A 26,858-nucleotide genomic window follows, 5' to 3' on the forward strand; every position below is an offset into this window, starting at 1 on the left:
AAGCAACTCTCAGGTTACAGGCAGGGTGCTGGGAGCACCTCTGAGGGCATTGAATTGCACAGGCTGGTTATTCTCTGTGCCAATATGCTCTGCTGAATGCAAAATTAAGGCAGCTGATTAGTATAAGTTCAGTTTGCATTAGCCACAGTCTATTTAAGTGATATGATTGCAACGAGGAAGCCCACAAAATGTTTGGGACAAGAAAATAGAAGAGCTTTCCTTTGAATATATTACATTTCTCCAATTTGTTTTGAAAAAGTCTGGTTAAGGGTTAAGTACCACTAATGGGCTCAGTGCTTATCCTTTAGCTCTGCTTAGCATAATAAAATAATAATAAATACAATCATAATAAAATACAGGTATTAGGAGATATTACTTTCTATTTTTAAAATCTTTTGAAAACTTCAGGAATATATTTCACTCATTGAACATCTCCTAGTTTAGTAAAACCATCAAATCTACTTATCTGCTCTAATAGTTACTGGTACTAATCTGTTCCCATTGAAATCAATGGCAAAATTATTGTTAGTGAGTACAGGTTCAGGCCCACGTGGATATAAAAAGCTACCACAAAAAAAAAACAAAACAAAAAAACCCCAAAAAAACCAACCCAAAAGACATTTTGAATAAGATATGTTTCAATCTCAATGTAACCCAATTTCTCGCAGTAGGTTCAGTACTTTTCCTCTCAAGGATTTGTGTATTGGAAATCAAAAGGTGGGTTTTATTCCTTTGTAGTACTCTGTTGTTAATGCCCATAAACAAATATGTTACCAGGCTCAAAAGATTTATTACTCAGTCTGAATGACACAGCCATGTAGATGAACTCTCTAGCAAGCTTCTTTCTTGCTGTGCTTAAAAGATTAGTGACAAAGGAGAAAACAAGAAATTTGAATTGCAGGAGCTTAGTGCGTTTCTGCAGCTGACAAAGGGAAGAGGATGAATCCCTTCCCTCCCACCCAGAGAACAGACATTCCATTGTTCCTCTGCTTGGTAACTGTCCACAACTTGTCTGAATACCTCTCCTTTGGTAATGGCCAGGAGCTGAAATCTTACCATCTGACATGGCAGAAGGACAAGATGGTTCTGAATAGACGAGCAAGGGAAAGGGTTTTAAGCAGACAACCACCCTTTCAGCAGCTACAATGGGGCAGGCTCAGAGGCAGAAACGTCCTGCACAGGACACTGAGCTGACATTCAGATCCCAGAGCAATCTGGAGAATAAAGCAGCAGGGTAATGAAGATCAGCTTCCAGCAGTGAGAATTCACAAACAGAGTAGTAAAGACCTGCTTGAAAAAATTATCTCCAGAAGAGATCCAAAGAACTGACAACTTATTCCCTCCCCCATCTCCAGTTTAAAACCTTACAAAACTGAGCTTGAAACAGCTCTCATCCAGAGATCAATGTTTTGCCATAGTATGCCTGATTTTATCTTGCTTTCAGACTGCTTTGATTGATTATATCGTTGAGTATTAATCACAAAGTATTTTGGATCTTACACACCCAGATTTCATGCGCCTACTTTTCCAGATCAGAACAAATTCTGCATTAGGGTTTCCAAAATATAGGAGAAATCTTTCAAATCAGTCCTAGGCAAAACGAAAGCCTTATCTCTTCTGAACCTGGAGGATGCATTTATTTGAATTTACATCATTGTCACTAAAGTGCTTGTTTGCCATGCTTCAAAAGTCACTGATACAAATACACTGATGTGCAGTATTTTAAATCCATTTGCATCAGATCATTTCAAACCATACAGTCTCATTTTTCATCTGTTTAAGATGCTTGCATGGACAAGACAAACCTGGTAAAGAGAAGTAGTGGGTACAAGAAGCTGAAGCAATGCAATCATAATAGAGTTCCTTGAATGAGCAAGGCATTGTCAAATGGAAAACCAGGAAAAAGAATCAAGAGCAGAGATGAGTGGCTGCTGAGATAATTTGAGAGCAGCAGACAGTGTCCCAGATTCCTTACTGGATCATTGTGTTTTTCCTCATTACTCACTCTTTGTATGGCTATTAAAAAATACAACAACAGAAATTATTTCTTTGCACTGAATGAACCCCTTCACACCCTGGAACTGGATATCTTCCCACAAAATCATTTCCAAGCCTTTCTTTTAAAAAAACCCCACCTTTCTTGTGGGTGTTTTCATTTGCAGCACTAGCAGGTATGTGAAACCCATGTTAAATTAAAGCACTCTGTACTGGGGGAGTTTCAAAATTGGAATAAAAATATCAGATGCATGGTACAGTCTCAGAGAAAGAAAGTGACACTCTTCAGGCATCACTTATCATGTGTCAGCCCCACAAAAAGGCAAAAGAAATGCTGGTCGGAATCCAGGAAATCCAGGAAAACCTTCTCCAAGAGCAGGCCCAGATTTCAGGACAAGACCCCTAAAACCTCCTGAGATGAATTCATTCAGTGCTGCTCAGATCTTTGGTGCTGCAGCATCCAGCAGACAGCAAAAATCTCCTTTTCACCTTGAGTGTAAGGAAAAATTGATATATTGGAATAACTTCTTGTACACTGATGTTAGGAGAAAAGCAATTGATAACATTTTGGCTTGGAATTTCTGCAAATTCTGGAAATAAACAGGTGACAAATGGCTGCACCTGCAATGAAAGAAACTGGGAAAAAACAAAAGGGATGAATAAATGAGAATGCCAAGTAACATGCAAAGGAAATAAAAGTCCTGTTATATGCAGAACACAACTGCAAATTCTTAAATATTAATTCTTCCAATTTTGCCAATTCTGACAAAAACATTCCATTTGAAATACAAAACAAAAAAAGAACCCCAGTTTGGCAAAGTGCAAAGGGTTTTTTGGACGAGATTTTTTAAAAGAGCAAGAAATTTCTGGTTTATTTTTCCAGCAGAAACCAGCTACTTTTAACCCTTTCAGCACAGTGAAATGCGCTATATTGCAGTCTGATGAAGGAGGTCTTTGTGCATTGTTCTTCTGCTGCCCTGGTTGTTACAAAGGGTGCATTTCACATCAGGGAGGGGAACGTGGCTCTGGTGGCCTTGGTGGTGGCCAGCATCACGTAGAGAAATTCTGCTCCAGCTTGTGCCAAGCCCTTGGCTGAGCTTAAATGGAAACAGCAATGGAGATGTCCCAGTCAGGGGTGTGACGAGGCTCATGGCTGTGGGAAATGAAGTAGGAAATCAATTCATTAATTTCAATTGTTGTGAGATGTTTTCACGCAGCATTTTGCTTAAACCCTGCAAGAATTAATGTTTTCCGTAAGTATAAACGTTCTTTGCTTTGGATTACCACAGCTGTAAAGATTGATAAGCTTTCATTTCTTCATTGATCAGCTCCTGAAAAATAGTGACAAAACTAGAAATAGTGGCTGATTTTGATATTTGAATCTTGCTGATTCTGTGAGAAAGCCTGTGAATCTGGAGGAAATGGAAAAGGGCAATAAGCAAGAACACCAAGAAACATGTGTAAACACCTCAGGAACAGAAAATGAGAGAATGCAAACAGTCTTTTCTACTTTGGTCTGAAACTTTTCATCTACATTTGCTAAATTTGGTGTTCTCTGGTATATCACTCAAATAGAAATAGCAATAGGTGCAGTGCAGGAGCTGAAAGCACCACAAACAACTGGTAATGAGCAAGCTGGGAAATGCTGGGTTTCAGTGAAATGTGAACAGGCTCTGGCTGCCTCTGCTGAATGACTTGTATTGTTGGATGGTTCTGGCATTTTAATATTGCTCAATAGAGCATTAAATGGCACACATGAACACAAAGATGCAACAAAAGCTCAGCATGAAACAGGAAATTTTGAATTATAGACACAACATTGAATGTACAATTTATGCATAATTTTTACACACTAAAGAACCTTTTTTAATGCATGAAGCTCAATATAAGAATGGTGCTTGCAGCAACTTCACTAGTAGGCTATGAGTTCATTAGCACATTGAATGGCATTTTGATTGCAATATTTGCTAAAATTGGTGGAGCTGTGGTGTCTGAGTCTGTAGATAATTTCCAGCAGTTGGTGCCCCATTTTTTAGCAGCTGTAGAGAAGGGATGGCCACTCAGAGAGGAGTGAAAGCCCTGCACTGTCAGGGGAACCACGACTAACCAAGGAGAGTGAATGTCATGCTTGCTGTAGAACAGCGAGGATTTAATGAACAGCAGCAGGAGCTGCTGGTTGGCTACCTCAGGAAGGCCAGTGCTTTGTCACCACTGATCACCCAACAGCAAAGATTAGTCTAAAAACATCCTTCAGACTCCAGTCAGCACTTCCCTAGCAGAACAGTATATTCTCTTCAACCCTGTGGGTTTCACGTTGTGTAATTCAGGCAATCTAGTGCTGAAGGGAGGTTGTGGCACATCTTTGCACGCAGATCAGCAGTGAACTGGCACAGAAATTCTGCCCATTGTAACAAAAGATCACTGCCAGTAGCCCTCATCACTTAGCAGCAGGGATTGCAAGAGATAGGAAGGAAAATCTCTGCCACAAATACTTCAAAATCAGGCCAAAATTATGAACTAAGATAAAGCAATAGGTCTTAGAGGATTCATCTTTCCTGGTGTAGTCTGTGGAAGAAACCAGTGTCACAACCAGGCATTCTGAATGACAGAGTGATGATAAACAGATAACATTTCATGCAGCTCTTTCCAGTCTTTCACATTTTAGAGTGTTTTCTTGGTGGCCCTGCAAACAGCAGCTGTGCAATGTCCCACCTATGGTTTTGCAGCCCTGCCACTGAGGGAGACCCAGGAGAATGAACTTCAGAGCAGGATTTGGTAATGGAGAAAAGCAGATTTTGTTTTCTAGTGTTTCTACCTGAAACCTGCCTCTGTCCAGCCCTGCTAACCTGTGAAGTCAGTCCCACCACCACTGCTTGTGGGGGGAAAGCTGCACTGACATCAGCATCAGTTGTTCTCAGCTCTCCTCTGCACATCCCAGCAGATTCTGGCAGGGTCAGATTTCCCCTCTCCTGTCTGTCACTGGCACAGTGGCACAGAGAGGTGCCCAGGGTCACTCTCTGCCCAGCACCCCAGGCTGCCATGGCCACAGCTGCCCCAGAAGGGACAGACCCCTCTTGCCTCCTGCAGAGACCTCGTGAGAGCCAGAAATGCCCAGGATGGGTTTCCTCTGGTGAGCCCTCCCCCAGATGCATCTTCCTACAACAACTTCTGTCGCAGACATCTTTCATGAAAAATCCTTTCCTTAGGATTTTTCCTCCTGAGAAGCTGACAGGCCTCAGGAACAAAATGTGAACATTGATTATCTGCTGCTGTGGAATGCAACAGGTGCATCTGGGATTGGTCTGTGTGGTTGTTTCTAATTAATGGCCAATCACAGTCAGCTGGCTCAGACACTCTGTCCGAGCCACAAACCTTTGTTATTCATTCCTTCTTTTTCCATTCTTAGCCAGCCTTCTGATGAACTCCTTTCTTCTATTCTTTTAGTATAGTTTTAATGTAATATATATAATAAAATAATAAATCAAGCCTTCTGAAACATGGAGTCAGATCCTCATCTCTTCCCTCATCCTGGGACCCCTCTGAACACCATCCCGACCCTCTGCAGGCACACGTGGGAGTGGGGATGCGCTGGGTTTTTATCTCCCTGTCAGTGCAGGAGTGCCAGGGTGGTGATGAACCAACAGCCCCTGCAGGAGATTGCACTGAGACCTGCAGAGCCTGTGTCTGACACTCTGGGGCACTGAGCAGCACCCAGCCAGCCAGCCCTGCTCCTTTCTCTGCAGGACAAACAAGAATTGCAGCCACATTTGTTTGCTGGGCTGCCAGAGCTGCTCCAGCTCCTGCTGATCCTTCCTGCTGCTCCTTTGCAGCAAACAACAGCCCGAGTTCAACAGTGGGATACTGACTCTGCTAAAAAACCAGACTAGAAACCACAGTAATAACCACCATTTAAATGAACAAGAGAACTATTTTCAAATTGACTCATCCCTTAGAATGTGGGGCATATATTAATTTAAATATTAATTTAATTCATCTGACTGAAACAGAGAAGGACTGTCCAATTTACAAAGTTTTTCGGGTCACATTGGGTCTTCTCTGCTATAATTTTGAAAATTACTGGAGTGGTGTCAGAGGTCACACATCAGGTCTCTAATCAGATAAAACTCACAGCATAATGATTTGAGCACTTGATCTAATTAGGTGGAGAATGGGACTGCTGTGGACAGAGAGGATTTCTTGATATAAAGAGATGGAGTTCTTATAGACACTCCATAATTAGTGTTCATGTTTATTTCTCTTTAAAATTAAGGCCACAGTCTGGTTTTCATATCTTAATTTAAAACACTCCAGACTTATGTTGTTATGATTTTATCTTCACTGGAATTAACTCAAAACACTTGAAAAGAAGAATCACCACCTATTTTCTTTCTTTTTTCATGAGTTATATAAATGAAGCATTTGCTTTTGGAGAAGTATAATGAATAATATATTAAATATCAAAGAGCTCCGTTTCTGGAAAGATATTTAAACAGATGAACTACTTGGAGCAAAGACAACAAATCAATCCTAAGCTTTGCATGCAAGCAGGACAAATTATTTATATACATATATACATATATCTATGCTTTAAACACCAATCAAAAGTCTCCAGACCTTATGCTGGCAAGACTGCCTACAAAATCTTGAACTGGAAACACAGCATCTGGCCAGAGACATATTTTCCACAGAACAATCACTACATTTATTTTTATGTGAGAAAGAACAAACTGAAGTTGGTAATTCTTCCCTAAAATTATTGGCTTTTTTTTTTTTCCCAAGACACAGAAGCAAGCAAGGAGATGAAAATTTTGTTCCAAGTCTTCTCACTCTGAACATCATATTCTTGTGAATAAAGTCAAATCAGAATCTTAGAATTTTCTAATACCACTAGCATGGGTTTATTAAAACTAAAATGCTGAAAAAACACCCCCATTTCCCATGGTCATTCATTATTTTTGTACTTTATTCAGTTAAGACAACAACAGCAGTGTTTTCCTTTTCCTGCTCCCACCTCCTAGACCAAGGACACAAAATGCCTTGAGATTTTGAGATATTTTACAGCTTTTTAGAGATATTTTATAGACACCAAAACTTTTCTGCCGTCACTAAAAACCTTTGAAAAACATTACCAGCACTAGGAGGGCAAAGAACAAATCAACACACTCCATCCCAAATCTGCAAAATAGCTTTGATGAGTTGGAAAGGACCCATCAGGATCATGGAGTCCAACTCCTGGCATAAAATATTAATAGTATATAAAAATAATATTAATAATGCTAAAAATGCTAATGCTAATAATGCTAATGCTAATAATAATAATATAGAAACAGATGTGATACTCAGTGCTCTGGGCTGGGTGACAATGTGGGGATCAATCACAGGCTGGACTCAATGATCTTAGAGGTCTTTTCCAACCTCAGTGATTCTGTGATAAATATAATAAAATATAATATTTAAATATAATAAACATAATAGATATAAAAATATAATAAATTTTAAATAACAATAAAACAGTATAGCTCAATATATAGATAATTATATAGAAAGGATTCCTGTCCATAAACATTTTTGATGGATGGGTAAATTACAGTTCCCCTGCAAGTGGCATCCTCCAAACTTGCTCTCAAATTATTAAGAAATACAGCTTGGCTGTCATACATGAGCCATTTAAAGAAATGCCCTCAGCCACTCAGAATTAAAATATAGGCTTTGCTTTTGGCCTCCAACTGCTGACATCTCCAATCTTCAAAAATAATGCAGATAGAAGGAACCTGCATTTTTAACTGGATCTGTTGAAGCAATTCCTCCCTAGAGTTCAACAACAATATACTTTCTCTTATTTGCCTTTTAAGAGTGATTTTCACAGCCTTCCAGGTCAATCCAGTAAGACTTAAAGGACTGACAGCTCTTTAAGGCCTTCAACAGAGCAAATTCAGCTTGTCAGATTTAAGGGCACCTGAACCATCTCTTGCAGTATCTCCAGGTGTTTTTAAGACACTTACTACCACATACCACTTCATAATCTAGATTTTTCAAGCAGCTACTTAAAAGAAAAGTTGTTTTGAGTTGGTTTGGTACTGCAAGCCTGGCTTTAGCAGCAGAAACTAGAATCATGACGGCAATAATTTATTCCTTTTTCATAAAGTCAAAATTGCGCTGTAAAAGCATGTGCAAAAGCCTAGTTCCAGAGAGATGGAAAACACCAGCTGCTTAATTCCTTCTCAAATAGAAAGAAAATGGAAAGAGACTAGGACCTCTGCCAGGTTCTGTCCCCAGTCCTACAGCACATTATTTATTCACAGCAATTCAGCCCAACATCATTGATTAGATCCATCACTGACCCGGGGTAAGGATGGGAAGGAAACATTATTTTAACTTTCTAGCATTCCTGGTAACGAGGAAAGGGCAGCAAACCATTTGTTCCTTGGGGGCAAAGCTCTCTCTCCTGGAAGCTTGGGAAAGATCTCCCACAGCTTCTGGCTGGAGCATTCCAACCATGCTGCCATGCAAGGGGGATCCCTCTCATGGTGGCAGCAAGAGGAGATGGAAGCAGTGACTGCACCCAACACCAGAGCACCTGACACCCAGAGCCTTGAAGATCAAGGGAACAAAAATATAATTAGTAACCTGCAATTTTCCAGGCTGCTTCAGAATATCAGGCAGCTGAAGCAGCAGTGGGGCTGAGCAAGTGCACTTTGCTGCTTTTTTTTTCTCCAGAACATTGACATCCCTTATAGATTTCAATATTCCTGCCTTGGTCCAGACAGCTCTGTTGCTGAACTCTGCACATCATGACTCCTAACACATAAAGCATTATTCCATAACACTAAATGAAATGTAAACCTTGCCACTTGTGTCTGAAAACAGTCAGTTCCTTTTGATTAGGAATGCTGCATCCATCTTGGCTGCAGTAATGATTGCAATGTCACCAGTAACAATTAGAATGTCTCTAATCATGATATCATGTGTGAGGAAGCCCTTCAGATCTTTGGTATTCTCATTTTTCATGCTTAGCTATACAAGTCAGAGGCCTGAGGTCTGCTAAGTGCCTTTTTAGAAGGTTTAAGGAGACCATATTAATATATATAAGCATTACCCCTGGAATAACTCCACACAGAGATACATCAGTAATTTATGTGCTTTTCTGAGGTACTTAAGTTTTCCTTCCCTTCTTTGGAAACAAGCACTGGCAAAGATATGATGGAGTGAGAAGCACCTCTACTAGAACCAGATGTGTTTCACCAATCTACCTAAAAAGCCTTTAAATATTTAATTTTCTTTCAGATGGCTTTTTACAAAGTGATAGACTTTTCCAGATATTTGTCCTCATCAGTGTTGAAGCAAAACATCCTGATAAGAAGGGCAGTGTCGAAACCTGGAGATGTCAACACTGTGAAGTATCAAACCCCAGGGCTCCAAGAACAGTAAAATTCCTTCCCACTTAGAAGAAAACAAGTTTTGTGTCTGCCTTGCCTGTCCCCTCCCACCATTCCAACTCCACTAGTAACAAAGCAGATAAATTATTTACATGTAAACAGCTGGAGCAAGAACAGCTTCAGGCATCATGGGGAGTATCCAGCTGGCAGCACTGGCCAGGAGAAGAAAGGGTTATTATTTTCCATACAGTATTCAATATCTGCCTGCACAAGTTCGGTCCTGCTGTCGTTTTACAGCAAGCTGGAAATCTGAAAGGGGTGGTAGGGGAAATCAAACTGGGGGAAGTTTCTCAGCTCTTCAGTGCTACCAGTTCTGCAGGTCATTCCACTGAGGTGGAGGTGACTTCTGTGGTGGGAGCTTTTATCCAGCCACAGGGATCTTTAAAATCTGGAAATAAATTGGATTCACTCACTGTAATGACTTGGGAAAGGTTAAAATGCGGACTTCACAGAAATATTCCTGACAGAAAATTTGTTACATTTCCAGCCTAAAAACCAGGTGTAAAACACACCTAACACTATAGGATCAACAGATGGGAAGACCATGAACTAATAGAAATAAATCTGAAAACCAAAATGCTTATTGGTTCAATTTCTATTGGGTTTCAAAGACTTTTCTAAAATATATTCAATTGTAATAATTTTCAGATATTGTTAGAGTAGACAGCACTTGATGATTTTGTAAAGCAAGATTGATGATTTTGTAAAGCCAGAAATTGATGATTTTGTAAAGCAAAATTGAAGGTTGGTTGGTTTGATTGGGGTTTTTCTGTGGAGTGTGTTTGGGTTTTGTCTGTTTGTTGTGGTGTGTCTTGGCAGTGGTGTTTTTCTTGGTTGGTTTTTGGGTTTTTTTAAAAAATATGTATCAAATCAAGGCTAGTGGTTTTAACACCAGAGGAGAAGCCGTGGGAACCAAACCTTCAATTTTATTTATAGAGTACATTCTGAACATGGCCATCAGCAAACCACCCGAATTGTTGATCTTGGTTTCCCTCTATTTAAAAGAGAAATAATTATAACATTTCTGAATGACACTGCAAGAATCAGTTAATGAAGCTTAATGAATTCATCAAGAACCAACTAAATTAAGCATAACTGATAGTAAGTAACGTTTTGATATTTGAAAATGCATTCACTAACATGAAGTATATTTAATTGTTAGTGATAATTTCTCTGGAGCAGTTTGGTAAAAACTATTCATCTAAATTAAATAAAATCACTGTTTCTGCAATGTAGACCTTCTGGTGTGCTACCTCTGTGGTTCTCTAAACTGGAACAGACATTCTATTGTGGTTTAAAATTGCATCTGAATGAGACTTGCCTGGAATCTCAAGGCAGCTTTCAGCATCGAAAAAAGCCAGTAATTGCAAAAAAACCTTTGGCTAGGTTCCTTTACTGCTGGGGGGATGTTGGGAAGAGACTAAACCATGATGGGCTTTGGTTTTGTCATGCTGCCCTTCCTCAGCACGACAGCAATACCTGTCTGCCCCCATCGAGTGTTGTGTTCCACTTAAAACACTGGGCAGGGAAAAGGAGCCTGCTTGTGTCCTAGAAAACTGATTGGAATATTCCCACCATCAACCACATCCCACCAGAGCTGCACGAATCTCTGTGGCTTCAGATTTGCTTATTCTCAAAACTGCTCCTTTAATCCAGCTCCTCGCTGCTGGTCTCCATGGACATACTCATGAAATGTGCTTATTCACTTGTTCAAGGTTTTGCTTGGATAAGCCACCCCTAAAACCCATGGCCAGCACCATCACATTGTGTACATTAAAAAAAAAAACCAACAAAAAACCCCTTAAAAATTAGATAAATAAAATACTTGCTTTGAAAGTTATATTGCTTGATCTAGAAGTTTTTCTGAATAAATGAAATAAAAGAAAAGAAACCTCAAATCCCATGACTGTCAGCTCCCATTGGGTTTTTCCCATTAGAAATTAACCATAAGGGTCAATAAACTATAAGAAATTTCTTCATGAATTTTCCCTGGTTTGCTTTCCTTTGGTTTTTCATACTGTAAATCAAGGCTACCTCAATGGTGATAAAGATGATGAAATTTGACATTTTAAATATGTATCAGATACTATAAAAGTACAGGGATAAGAAGAACAAAAAACCACTGAAAGACCTTTAAATTTTGTAGCAAAAATGAAAAGGGAAACAGTCCTGTGGTTTAGAATTATTTTGCAAATATGACTTAAGCAATTTAATTTTGTTTAATCTCTTGCCAAAGCGTTGCATACCAGCTGAATTTCCACTTTTGCTAGAGGAAATGTCTGGCCTTACAAAGCAGTTCATTACCGTTCCAGTGCACAGAAAGTAAAGCTGATTGTACTGGTACAAGTATTTAATTTTACATCTCAACCCAGGCTTCTAATTAATCATTTAAACCCTAGGAAATGGTGTCATCCTAAACTTCCTAACAACTGACATAATGCAGCAAAGTATTACCTGATGTAACCTGGATGGAAGCAGTCCAAAGGTCTGCTTTCTCCAGGTCATACCCATGGGTTGTTTTATTTGGTTTTTAGAACTCAATGTGTATCAGCATGTCCGCAGGTAATTATTAGGGGATAAGGAGTTCTTTGAAACAATGTCTATAAAATAATCCATAATTCATGGCCTGGGTTGTGGGGAAGGTTGGGAGAGTGCAGTAGGGACACAGTGACAAACAAGCCCGTGCAACTCCACCTAAAAACCTGACACACAGCCAGGGAAGAGTTTTTGTTAAACTTTGTTAAACAAACTGTGTCAAACCTTGTTAAATACAATTTCCTAGCAGTTACCCTTCCCAGGCACAAGACAGAGCTCCAGAGACAGCTCTGACATGTCAGCTCCCACCCAGCCAGATTTTCACATCTTGGCCTTCCTCGTATTCTTTCCTTACAAGGATCTTTGCTTGAGTTCCTTGGTTGATGTTAGAGATATGATGTGAAAACATCTCAGAAGGTCCTCACTGTTTAATTAGCCCCTTGAAATGACATTTTCCCCTGCTTTATCCAGGAGGCATGGAATTACAGTTTAAAGCTACAATTTATTTGATGGTATTTCACAGAACTGTGGACGCTGGAAGAGACCTCCAGTCACAGAATAGCCTGAGTTGGAAGGGATCCCCAAGGACCATCAAAGTCCAACCCTTGGGCCTGCACAGGACACAGGAGTCACACCCTGTGCCTGAGAGCATTGTCCAAACCTCTCTTGAGCTCTGTCAGGCTTGGCGCTGTGACCACTGCCCAGCCATCCTCTGGGGGAACAGCCTTTGCCTGATACCCAACCTAAACCTCCCCTGACACAACTTCAGTGCTGCTCTGTTGAAATACCTGAGAATTTACACCTGAGATAGCAAAAATATAAGAAAATTTCCTTTTCTTTCCCACAAGAATTAGACACAGAATCACATCCTCCTCAGAATGTAGTAAACCTCAAGTTATGTGGAATATATTCCATTAAGTTAAGAAAATCCCCACTTCAGACCTGATTTTGTTTTACTTCCAACTTTTCCCCAAACAAACATCACACCCCAGAAAAAATGTGATTGTTGGTGGAGCCATGGAGGATCCCCTTGGCAGGTTCACAGAACTTTGGGTACCATGATGAACTGAGCCATGAACAAAATACACCCAGCTTGTGTGGAGAGTTTTGTCAAAGAGTGGCTTGAGGAGAGAGGACACAGCCGAATTAATTTGGTAAAGATGTCCTAACTAGGGCAGAGGCCTTTTTGCAGGCAGGGTGTCTGTTGGGAATGTAGCTGACTAGAGAATGGAAAAGTACAAGGCCGTGGTTAATTCCAAATCTTGCAGGTGCAAGATAATGTGTCCTTGGGCCTAGCGGAGTATGATAAAGAAATGGACAGCGAGGCATGAGAAGGAGAGAACGTAGGCCCAAAGGAATGTGGATGAGTTCATGGTATAGTTTCACCAATAGATTGCTTGGCTTACAGAATATTCATAAGCTTATTATTTGCCGTATAAGTGTTTGATGCTTTCTTCAATAAACTGGACCTGTGATGAACCATCTGGTGTCCTGGTCTCCTTCTCTCAACAAGCTTGTACAGTGCAGAGTCAGTAATATATATATATATACATATATATATATGCAATCCAAGGTGTGCAGGCCTGTCATTCCTCAGAAATGTTCCCAGGCAGTGTTACTGAATGGAAGTGTCAGAATAGCAGTGCCTTCTGGCAATGCAGGCAGCATTCCCACTGTGCCTCCTGCTGAAATCACAAATCACCAGGCTGAGCACACACAGTGGATTAAAAGGGAGCTCCACAGCAGGGTTTCCATACCTGTGTGTGAATGATACCCAGAATCACAGAAGACAGGGATGAAGGAGGCTTAAATCTTCAAATCTTCAATTGGGCTGCCCCCACCCTTTCTTTTCAGGTGCAGACAGCTCACACCTGGCTAGAGAAAAGCCAACACGTTCTGGAGCTCTGCAGGGGAAGCTGCACAGCCTGGCAATCACTCCAGCTCCCAGCATCAACAGAAACCTCTCCTCATGTTTAACCTCCTCCTGGCTTAGCTACCTGGGGCTAACATCAGCAAACAGCAGCTCAGGTGAAACTGTAAGAGCAATAAATGGAGGGGAAGATTACATCTGCCACAAATGAGCCGTTTACTTAAAAATCCCTGCTTGTGATTTTTACAAAAAATATGTTAAACACTGTTTGCATCACAATCCACCAGGAGCTCTAGCAATTTTTAATGCTTTTTTCTTCAAAACAACCATCTAGCTGGTCCTAAGGGCATAATCTGACTTTTTCCTTAATAATTTTCCTTTTTCTCAATGTTATTTTACAACATAGTTTTCCAAGCTGTTCCTGCTTTTCCAAATGCTTGTAGCAAAGTGTCCCCTGTAAAATTAATATGCTACCGTCCCTATCACCGAGGAAATAATGGACTTGTACAAGAACCAAAAGGGAAATCCTGCAGAAATGCCATTAAAACAACTTTCTCATTTGGCAAAGGATCACTGACAGCAAATTCTTGACCATGCTTTGCCAGCCAAGCAGGATGTGCATTTCAGAGTCACCTCAGCAAGTCCAGGTGACAAATGAGATGGTGCCTGATAAGGATGCAAGGAGGAGTAAAAAACCTTCCCTGGTATTGAGGGGAAGCTCTGCTCTCCACGCCACCCCTACATTTCCCCAGAGAATGTCAAGCTGGTTTCCAATTATTAGTTTGAATTTCAAATTATTAGTATCTGCTGGATCATTATTAGTAGTCAGTCTCAGAATTCAAATCTATCTGCCTAAAAAGCCTCAAAAAACCCATTTTCCACACTTCCTCCCCTCCAATGATTTGTCATTCTTCTCTCAGTTCATGCTCCTGCTGACAAACATATGTCCTGATTTGTTTATTAGTACAAGATGATGAGCAAAAAAGGTAGAAAATTACACATAATTAGGTAAAAACATTTTGCCTGTGGGGGCAAATTAATTAAACCTGCACTCATCCACACCTTAAAGAGTGTGACAGTAATTAATTAGACCTACTTTGTAATGAACCATGAGCTGACAAAAAGCACTCCATATGAACCTAAATATTTTTTGTAATAGTAATATTACCCTGCAACGATGGGGGACTTATAGTAATTAATTCCTCAGAACTGCAAATCAAACACTGCTCTGGCTTTTGACAGCCAAAACTGCCTACTCTTGGTACAGAGAACTCTTTAACCTCTTGGTGTCCCAGTTCATGGTGCCACGACTGAAAATTGGCATTTCCACCCAGATTTTCCATGAACTGTATGAATAATCAGTGATAGAGGCATGAAAGCAAGTGAGCTGGGGGAAAGGAGAATTCCTCAGTTTGTTCTTTTACACAAGTAACTTCATACAGCTTTAAAATAAACTGTAGGAGAAAGGCTGGAATCAATGTACTTTGTCTTTTGCTTGCAGAGATGTTTCACAAGCAGCAATAAAAAACTTCCAGGAACAAGAAACCTCCCAAAGCATTATTTGAAACTAAACTGAAACATTTTAAAATTAAATAAATGTGCAGGGAGCCACAGGGAGTAGCCAAATATCTGGAGCTGGCAATAAGCATTGTTTAAGAGCTTAAGCTTGGTCATTTAATCATTGGAATTCCTTTAGGTTTTTTTGTTGAGGCAGAATTTATGTATTTCCTCATAAAATATGCAGTTTGGGTTTCACAAAAGGTCAGTCCATCAATGGCCCTGGAATCCTGTTAAACATGGCTTGATGAAATTGCAAAATATTATGTTTCTAGTAGCCTGCAGGGTCACTTCTTTCCCCTTTTACAAAGGGCCTGTACTAGACATCATTTAAATCCTACTTAAGACATTAAAACAGGATTTAAGTGGGATTTTAAAGATTAATAAACCTCATGCAGGTCTTTTAAAGCAGGATGAATTTAATCTGCAATTCCCAGCAGCACATCAGGACAAGCTCACTGCAGTTTTTCTGTACTTGCCCTGGGAGTACAGAATTCAACAAGCAGGGAGGGAAAACATCTGTGATTCCCACAACTGTTAATTCAGGCACACTGTCCAGACAACCAGGGAATCCAGTTATTTCCAGTCTGCTTCAGCACATTCATCAAATAAAGGGAAAAAACAATGGAAAGCACCAGGAAGCCACCCTCCAACCACAGTGCCCTAGCACAACAAGCTGCAACACCAACAAGTATTTTAAAATAAATGATATTAGGGGCTGAGTGTATTCCTACATACTGAAAGTGGGTTTGTGTATTCCAAAAAATGTGGGAGCACTCACAATGTGGTGAATTTTCTATTCATTCACCCAACTCCTGTGCTACTGGTGTCTATCAATTATTTTCTGTAAAGTTTACCAGGGACCAAAAAAAACTCCTGCTGGGTGAGATTTGCACAGAGCCAGCAGCAAGCACATTCAATTATGACAGTGTTTATTTAACTGCACAATGAAACAGGACCACGAAGTGGGGCTCTGTCTCAAGGAAATACTTGTAGAAAATGTACCCAGCTTCTTTTTCTCCCTGTTTTGGAGAATGAAGTGCAAAAAGCTGCAACTGGCAGCAATTTCAGCCTCTTGGTGGCTCAGGAAACGTGGAGCCCAACTCTTACATAATGGATTGAGAATAGATTTAACTTGTCTGTGTAAAGCAAAGTAATCTCTAGGTATTCTTGCACTGACTGAGGGTCAGGTTTGGTTTTTCATTTAACTGCCCACCCTGGCGATATAATAAATCTTACATGAACAAACCCAGACAGCAGGATTAAAGGATAAACATAACTAATGCTCAGATCCAGAGACTGGGATGAATGAGAGAAAAAAAGCCAAGCAAACCCCAAGAGATGCACCATGCACAAACACTGCCTTTCACTTTCCAACCTGACTAAAGTGTGCCTTTTTACCCTAAACATTAACACATATTTAAATACACTTCAGCTGATTTTGGACTTGTTAGGTTATTTTTTGCTATTATCACCTAATAGGTTTTTTTTTCCCCTGATACAGCTGTATTGAAAATTATTAACAGTAAATGCCTATGAGAATTCATGATTTTATAGATTTGTGTTCAAGACTGCTGGGAAAAACCATTCTGGTGTTTGCTGAGCATGATGAGAGGGGGAACTTCATTTAAGGCACTTGCAAAACATATTTATGCTATTTTATGCTATTCCAATTTTCTATTATTCCAATAACACCAATAATAGAATACATATTTCCAATTGCATTACAGCTATCAATTTGTGAAAAACACTTAATATCTGGAAATACTAAACAGAGGAAATAGTGAGGAAATCGAACCTCAAAAGCATACACAGAGGAAGAGCATGATGTGAGAAACACATTTTTGGTTCCTTTCAAACCACTGATATTTACATTATAATAAAAAACATTCTCTCTCCTAAAGAACCCATTAAGAACTCACTCATCTCACTTTCACAACTGAAATAACCTAAACATCACAAAGCCCTTTTGTATTTTTATAAGCCATTCATGAACCTGAATAAAATTTGACTTAAGGTTGTATTTTATGAATAGTTTCTTTTGCAATTAATTGCATTTGGTTGTCACATTGATTATCTCATTAGCAGTTTATTTTTGATGGCAGTGCTTCTGTCACTGAAGTCCCAATCTTTCAAGTCCTTAATTTTTTTTTTATTTTTATATTTATCCTTCTTCTCAAAGAAGTATGAATAACTTTGGGAAAGCATTTACACCACAAAACTGAGAAGTTTCACAAGAGAAATGAAGCAATTCATTCTCCACTTTGCAAAATCAAAGCTGTGGTAAATTTTCTCAGTTATCAACTTATGAACCCCACATTTTCCCATAAAATGATAAGCACTAGAAAGCATGATCTGAATGTCTATGCAGATATAATTTACTCTCTGAGAAGAGCTGAAATATGTGACCTCCAGGGAAAAAGACAATAGTGAACCAACATAATTTAAAAATTATATTAAAGAAAATATTAAAATATTTCCATATATGAGAAATAGAAAACCATTTTTGGAAGCAAGCCAAAGTCTTACCATAAGAAAAATCACAGGGCTCTTCCAATGAGAACAACACCAGATTCCACACATGGCCTTCCCATACTTCACGAAAGAAAATCTGTGCATTCAAATGAAATTTTTTTTATTCCCCAGATCCCCAGAACAAGTTTTGAAATATCCAGTGACTTTTTACTGACTGGAAGAAAATGTCTGGCCATACATCAGCTCTGGAAAAGCATTTTCTAAATGGAGACAGTGTCCCACAATTCCACATCTTACATCCAGTGGGAAGTCACCAGGTAGCCAGAAATGTGAATTTACACCCACACCACCTGTCTGTAAGGCCGGGCCATTTTCCTGAATAGAATTTGTTTGAATGTAACTCGTTCTCCTGATGCAAGAGAACAGCTTTGCTGCCAAAAAATTCACAGTTGATTCAGATGTGCAAGCCATGTGTTCTTCTGTTGGGGAGCAGCTATCTGAAGGGCAGAGCATGAGTACAGCTGGAAATACAACAAACAAAAAGGATTCAAAATCACCCTCATAAAAATAAATAAAAATTACATGTTGCAGTAGTTGCTGTGATAGTAAAACTCCCTTTCAGAGCTATAAAAACCTGCATTCTGCATCTCTGCTCAAGTGAGAGTGCCCAAGTTTGCTAGCACAGGGCTCAAATGGGATTATTAGATGCAAGAACACTCTTTTCTACTTGCTGTTAACTGCTCTGTACCTCCTCAAAACACCAGTTTTGGAAGCATTTGATAAACAGCAGGTGCTTTTTGTTTAAATTCACTTTGTTGCTATAAATCGAATTACACAACCCCTTTTAGCACAGAACTTTAGAAAAGACCTCCAAGATCAGCGAGCCCAACCTTTGGCACCAACAGATAAAAGAATTTTGTCTGTGGGATGTGAGCAATAAGATAATGCAGTAATCCTTTGTCTTGCTGCACTTGTATTTATTTTTTAACAGCAATTGTAGCCAGTGATTTAATCTTTCCATCCCTTGTATACACCACCCTGAAAGAAAACACTTATTTTTCCCTGATGTAAGGATCACCACAGAAATACCTGGCTCAGGCAGCTGGAGCTGTTGGCACTTGTCTCAGGTGGCTGGGTACAATCAGCTTCTGTGTGCCTCCCTCTTCCCCCTGCTCTTTTCGGGTAATTTTCACCCTGTCCTTCAGGGCAATGCTGAACCCCACCGGGGAGAGCAGTGAATGTGCTCTTTGAAGAGCTGGGGTTTTCCCTCTGGTTCTTGTTACAAATGGTTGGAGCGATAACCAAGCACAACCCCGCCAGGGGATTGTCTTGCTCGGCTCCTTATTCAGTATATTGCTCCAAAGTGCCAGAGCCCCTATTGATTTCAGCTGATGGATGGCATGGCATGCTCTGGAATTCCTGTGTGCTGTGCAGAGCCTGGGTTATTCACCTGAAGCTGGGGCTCCAGGGCATGGCACAGCTGCTGCTCTGCCCTCGGGCAGCCACGCACTGCACCAGGGACACCTGAGCACATTCTGTGCTTTGCTTGTGCTCATCTCGGTGATAATAGGGGGTTTCTTTTAATTCAGCAGGAACCGAGCCCACCTTGGGCTGTTCCTCCTTTAATTCAGCAGGAACTGAGCACACCTTGAACCATTCCTCCTTTAATTTAGCAGGAACTGAGCCCACCTTGGGCTGTTCCTCCTTTAATTCAGCAGGAACTGAGCCCACCTTGAACCATTCCTCCTTTAATTCAGCAGGAACTGAGCCCACCTTGAGCCGTTCCTCCTTTAATTCAGCAGGAACCGAGCCCACCTTGGGCTGTTCCTCCTTTAATTCAGCAGGAACTGCACTGCTTTCTCTTTAATTCCAGAACTACCACTTGAGCCGTTCCTCCTTTAATTCAGCAGGAACTGAACCCACCTTGAACATTTCCTATTTTTAATTCAGCAGGAACTGAGCCCACCTTGGGCTGTTCCTCCTTTAATTCAGCAGGAACCGAGCCCACCTTGAACATTTCCTGCTTTTAACTCAGCAGGAATGAGCCCACCTTGGGCTGTTCCTCCTTTAATTCAGCAGGAACCGAGCCCACCTTGAACATTTCCTGCTTTTAACTCAGCAGGAATGAGCCCACCTTGGGCTGTTCCTCCTTTAATTCAGCAGGAACTGAGCCCACCTTGGGCTGTTCCTCCTTTAATTCAGCAGGAACTGAGCCCACCTTGAACCGTTCCTCCTTTAATTCAGCAGGAACTGAACCCACCTTGAACATTTCCTGCTTTTAATTCAGCAGGAACTGAGCCCACCTTGGGCTGTTCCTCCTTTAATTCGGCAGGAACTGAGCCCAACTTGAACCATTCCTCCTTTAATTAGCAGCTGGACCCACCATGAACCATCTCCTTATTAAGAACGAGCCCCTTAGCTTCCTCCTTTAATTCAGCAGGAACTGAGCCCACCATGAACCATTCCCCCTTTAATTCAGCAGGTACTGAGCCCACCTTGAACATTTCCTACTTTTAATTCAGCAGGAATGAGCCCACCTTGAACCATTCCTCCTTTAATTCAGCAGGAACTGAGCCCACCTTGAACCATTCCTCCTTTTCCCACCCTCCTGCAGGATAAACAGGATCAAAAAGTGAAATTGTGTTGATAAACTCAGAGCAGAGAGGGGTAACCTGGCATTTACAGTGCGCAGCTCTCTGAAGGTAATGTCCCAGAAAGTACTCCAAAATCCAAAAAGACACGTAGAAGAGGCAAAGCTTCTTTGCTGCTAAATGCCATGGAATAAACTCTGCTATCAGAGTGCCTTAAAAATGAACAAGGGCAACATTCAGACATTCTCTCACTATTAGTTCATTGTCTGAAGCCAAAGTTAAGTCAACTTGTTAATACTTTTGAATATATTCAGAAAGCTATTATAGTATTTCAGGTGCCTTTTTCATTTACTCATGAATTTTTATGCCCCCAAAATCAAATCAATACAAAATTTACCAAAAATTCTTTTAGGGATGAAAACTTTTCATATCCAAATTCTCCAAGGAAAATAATTGTCAACAACAGAGATGAAAATTCTGAAATCTTTACAGCTTTGTGAGTGGGGCTGGAGGAGCATCATCTTCTGACTCTAAGATTCTGGAAAGCAAAGTGATATTTTGCCTTAAGGCTGGTGTGGGTATTTTTGTGTGAGGTGACAAAGTAAAAACCCATATTTTGCAGAAAATGAAACTACAACCACCCAGGTGGAAAAGAATCTCACTGAGGGATGAAGCTGAGTAGTTCTTAAAATAAAAAAAAAAAAAACTAAAAAGAGTATGATGTCTCCAACTAATCCTAAAAATGCAGTAATAAGAAAAATCTCTTTACAGCATCTCTGATCAAATGGGCTGAAAAGCTGCTCTGTCCAACAGCCAGTTACAAGTGGAAGCCATTTCCCCATCAATGGTCACTCACATGTCCCCAGTGTTTTGGAGCACATCTGAAATCTGGCATTTTTATTAATTCTAGTAAAAGAGAAAGGGGGAATAAATGATATGCTTCTACTCTAGTGAGCCTCTAACAGACACATAGAGATACTAAAGGTTTGTGGGAGAAGGAGGAATAAATCACTTTAATTAAATTTATTCAGTCACAAGCACAAAATTATCTCCGTGTGCAATTTCTCACTGACAACTCTCCCTATGTACGAGCACCTGGAACTGAGGACAAGCTAAAACATCTACTCACCCTCTTCTAATTTTCCCTCTGTTTAACAACCTTTCAGACAAGGTCTCCCCACATTTACACAACAGCCACCTGGATCTGCTTTCCTCCCAACAAGTTTCCACTTGTGGAAGTTTTACCAGGGAGCAGCTTCGCCCAAGCCCTCATCAAGGAGCTGGAACTTTCCTCAGAAGGTCTGGGAACTCCATGGAGGTCTTGTCCTGCATCCCTTGTGCAGGCTCTGCTCTGCTCACCAGCAGGCCTGGTATCAATATACCCATAAACACCACCCCAAAAAAGAAATAATCAACATTCTTTGCAGAAAGAAACCAGCCAGGCTCTCATAACCACATCTGTCAGCACTTGGCTTGTAAACAGCAACCAATTCAAATGAAAAATGAACACTGGCACCTTTCTGAAACCAACAGGCTGTGAGCTTATGAGAAATGCAGAGCAAATTAAGGATGAGATCAAGCCCAATAATACTTGCAAGGAGAAATGAATCACTGAGAAACCCCACAGCAGGAAGAAAAAACAGAGCAACAGTTTTTCATGAGGGTGAGTAACTGAGGGAAGTTCTGATAGTGTTACCAACTTCTGCAGCAAGAAATGCTAGGTCATGTTAGGAGAGCCCACTAAAGAAGAAATTGTATCCTGAAGGAGCAAAGGTATTTGTCTAAAAAAAATTATCTGTAAGAGGAGGAAAAGTACAATCTCCAAGAAAAACGCTGTGAGATCTACTATTGAAAAATAAGCAGCTTTGGTTTATGTATCCCTGTCACATCCCTCCATGATATTCAGCAAAAATGGCAGCAGCAGTGTTTTGCATTACACAGAATGTTGGGTTATTGCTGGTTTATTGCTGGTTTTTATTTCTCAGTTCCTCATAGATCTGACTTCTTGTCCTTCTTGCACGTAAAGAGATTTGTTTCCTGAAAAGTCTTCAGAAAGCAGGCTAATTGAAAAGAGCTTGCATAAGTGCAAGGAAAACTACAGGCAATTACAGAAAATTGCAACTGGTCATTCAGTCCATAACAAAACCAGATATTAAACCAGCCAGCCCAAACCAGTTATTATCCCTCTTATTGAAATATCCTGCAGCAAAGTCTGTGAAATAACACCACATGGGGATATCCCTGGTGGTGCCAGCACTTTATGATGCCATCTGTAGAGACCAAGGAGGTGGGAGATTGGAAATTCATGATTTTCTCACTGCCTGCATGCTCTGGAGAGCAAGACACGAGGCTGCTCACCCCAACTCCTGAAGGAAAGGCAAAAAAACCCTGTTCCTACACTGGCTGCATTGCCCTGGGCTGATCCACAAACTCATGGAGTTTCCCTCCTTCCTCCTTCTGTTCCTAGAGCTCCCAGCTATTGTATTTACACAGTTCATGGCAGCTGGGAAGGGACCACTGCTTTGGAGGAAGCAGAAAAGCCAGGAACTCCTTTCACAGGAACCTCTGAGGCAGCACACAGCAAAATCTTCTCGGTGGACACAGAGGAACGACAAGAGTTGGGGGAAAAAGAATGGGGCAGAAAGATTTTAGAGGCAAGACATCAAAAATTAAGATAACAGAGTAAAAAAGAGATATAAATGAAGGAAAAAAAAATATCACATTTCAAAGGACAACACAAATAAATAGAAAAATGCATTGTGTTACAAGGAAGCTCAGCCTAGTCTGTTAAAATACAAGTTGTGCTCACATCATCACAACAATGAGATTGACTGACTCTAAGCCACTGAACACAGTAAACTCCCACTGTTCTACTTTTCTTCTGTTTTAACCAGTTTCCATCACTCTCAGAGTGATTTCTGCTCTCTTTACATCCTGTTTATGAATAGATGAAATTGTTTGTGGGGTTCAGTGTGTAAATAAACTCCCCTGAACTATTGGAGAGCTACTAAAGCTGTGTTTCCACTTGTACATGTGGTGTATTTACTGAGTTTAAATGTGGGTATTTCCAGCCTTTCAGGACTGCAAGACAAGGGACACAGGATTGTGCATATTTATGCTTATACTTATTATCCCTGCTTAAAAACAGTGTCCTAAGAGCCTGACACATTTATTAGCTGTTTCTGTGTTCTTAGCACAGCCAAAGTGCTTCATGACAGGCAGAGAGCCGACCTGTTGTTTTGAGGAAGGGATTGAACAGGTTAAAATGGACAGGTTAATATCACTGTCTCTGTACAGACAAAACCAGCCCTTGAAACCAAAGACACTTCTTTTTCCCACAAGGAAAAGTATTTTAAGAAACAAATGCAACCATAGGACACACCACATAAGAGCTATCACCGTCCAGACTGGCCAACAAAATAAAGCTCAAAACACAGCAACAGACCGCAGAGTGGGAGTTTACACAGGACTTGACGAAACATTTATAATCCTCTGCCTGCAAAATAAAACTCAACAAAACAAAATAAAACTCAACAAAACAAAATCGAACTCAACAAAATAAAACTCAAAACACAGAACAGACCACAGAGTGGGAGTTTACACAGGACTTGACAAAACATTTATAATGCTCTGCCTGCCAGCTGCTAAGAAGTTACTTTGAAAACTTCTCCCTTCCCTGTGCCTAAAAAAGAACAAAGCCCCCAAAACACCAAACTGTGACCAAAATGAAGCCCAGCTCTGTTTAAAGCAGTGCTAACCCTGCTGTTCCTGCATTGTGTGACCTGCCCAGAGATCAGCAGGCAGCAGCACCCGAGGATGTAACGGGAGCAGAGAGAAGCTGTGCACAAAGCAGGATCAGGGAGAGTGACTGAAACCCATGAGCTGAGCAATTAAAATGTTGACAGAGACCTAAATCCCCCTAGCACCTTTCTCCTTTCCCATATCGCTCTTTCTCAACAGAGAACGTTTCAGCTAATCATCAGGGAGATTTTGGTGTTAAGGCTTCAGCTGTCATGTTAAAAGTTAAGCCTTTTCAACTTACTTCATGATGTCAGTGATATTCCAACAGGAACGTGAGATGCCATAAATGTTAAGTTTAATCTCATCACAAAACACACAACGTAATCCTTGTTCCTGCCGTTGGTTTACTGCCAAATAAAAAACCTTTGCAAAGAGTACGAGTGAATGAAATAATCTGAAAGATTCCCACTGTAGTTAGTGCTGAAAGTCCAGATATCACCTGTCCAGTTAAGAAAAATGAATTTTCAGACTCAAAACTCGATTTGAAAAGTGTGAGGTGCCTACTTTTCTAGCCAGTCAGCTCAAGAACTAGCATTTTATGTAATTGACATGTTTCCTTTCTCAAAAAGGCAGAAGGATGCCAATGTTATATACAACAAATATACACTTAATTTTCACATCTCTCAGGCTTAATTTCCTCCATCCAGACTCTGCTGCAAAGGAAAGAGGAGAAATGAAAACTGTAGGAAACTATCACTGCTGGCTCTAAGTCTGGTTCATTGAGGAGCTCTTAAAGCCTTCATACCAAAACTTCCTGACCTTGTCTCACTTACTCTCAGTAGCTGCTGCTAAAACCCAGATCTACATTCCTTCAAATAATTTCTGTCAAAAACACATCACCCAGTAAGCACAGGCTGCCTAAAGCAGAGTGTTCCCACAGAGGCACTTCAGCATCACATTGCTCCTCACAAGTATTGAATCTTCCCCAAGGTTTATTCTGAACTGTGTGAAACAACCTCTCTGTGCTCCCAGAGCTGCTGCACTGCCTTGAAGAGCAGGGGATTGTCACCCAAAGGTTGCAGGAGCTTTGCCATTGCCACAGTTTGGGAATAAGTGAGATTTTTAAGATTTAAGTCATGATGAGAAGCAGAGCTCTGGGAGGTGAGGGAGGCTGAGAACAAGCAAACTCCACAATAGAATGTACAGAGTAGAAAATAGTGTTGGTTTCAGGTAGGATATATGCAGGATAAAGGGGAAAACATTCCATTTTAAATGGAATTGTTAAATAGAAAATTTCTCGGTGGTATCTGATATTTCTAGAAAGAAGATGCTGTTCAGCACCACATTTGCAGAATGACACTTTGGAGCACAATAACCCAAGTAATGCTCTTTGCACAGACCCTTCTTCCTAAGGGCAGGAGTATTCCACAAACCCTGCAAGAGGCTTCAGGGTTTCACCTTTTTGTATTGCATTCAATTCATTTGTATTGAACCTTGAGGCTTCAGGGTTTCACCTTTTTGTATTTTGTATTATTCAATACAAGTTTAGCACAAACCTGCATAAATGATGATCACCTCTGATTGGAGATACAGAAACTGTGATTCTTCCAAATGATAGAAAATTGCTTTTTCTGTCCAGTGATCTTCCAAGGCCCAAATACATCATGTATTGTACCATTCCCAAGAGGTATCATACTTGGCACATGACCATGTTAGAGTGGAAATTTCCTGACACACGAGATTGTATCAACACAATTTGTCATTGAGCAATAATTCTCTGCATGCAAATATCTGGAGAGACTCCAATCAAAACTGTAGAATGCTAAACTACAAACAATTTAATCTTGCAGGCTGATGTGGAATGTTTGACTCCTGGCTGAGGCCTCCTTCCTCACCATGTGCGTTGCAAGCAGTTTGCCCGTTGCTGTGTCACATTCATCATTAATGTTGTAAGGAGAAGGAAAAACCAGAAGTTTTTATAAGATCTGTTTATCTAAAAGGAATAAGACAAAAACAAGCACCACCAACAAAACCCAAACCAAAAACACTACTTCAAGTTTTCATGGCCATAGCCCTGGATATATGGCAAATCCACAGCTGTTGAATTTATCCCTGCGTTCTCTCCAGCTGAACATGTGTTTTCAATCTGAGCTTGAAACATTTCCTTTTTTTATTTTTTTTACAGCTGTAAAACAATACTTTCTAATCAGAAGATGGTGGTAGACAAGATATTCTATTTTTAAGACACTCTGGGAAAGTGAATTGGCTCAATCATCTGAGAGCACTGCCAGTGGTGCAATCCAAGATGACAGCTCCAGTGTCAAAGTGTAAAATTGCTCACAACAACATTTAGCTAAGAATCTGGTTTATACCACCATCTCAATTTTTTCCATCTTTTTTTAGATGCTAAAACATCAATCATGACAACTTCTTATTGGGAAAATATTAAAGTTAAAACTTTTACATCTCCCTACATGAGGGAACATCATCAAGGAAAAAAAAAATAAAATACAGAATTACAGCATCAATTGCTTATTTACCACTTCATCTTCTCATTAAGGTCTTTCATATGAAACTACATAGCTGGCCTCATCCAAAGCCCTGAAAATCTGTAATTCCTTGTGTGTGAACTGGGGACTGGCTCACTGGGGTCTCTTT

Source organism: Zonotrichia leucophrys, chromosome 5, assembly GCF_028769735.1.
Source record: "Zonotrichia leucophrys gambelii isolate GWCS_2022_RI chromosome 5, RI_Zleu_2.0, whole genome shotgun sequence".
Taxonomy (NCBI): domain Eukaryota; kingdom Metazoa; phylum Chordata; class Aves; order Passeriformes; family Passerellidae; genus Zonotrichia; species Zonotrichia leucophrys.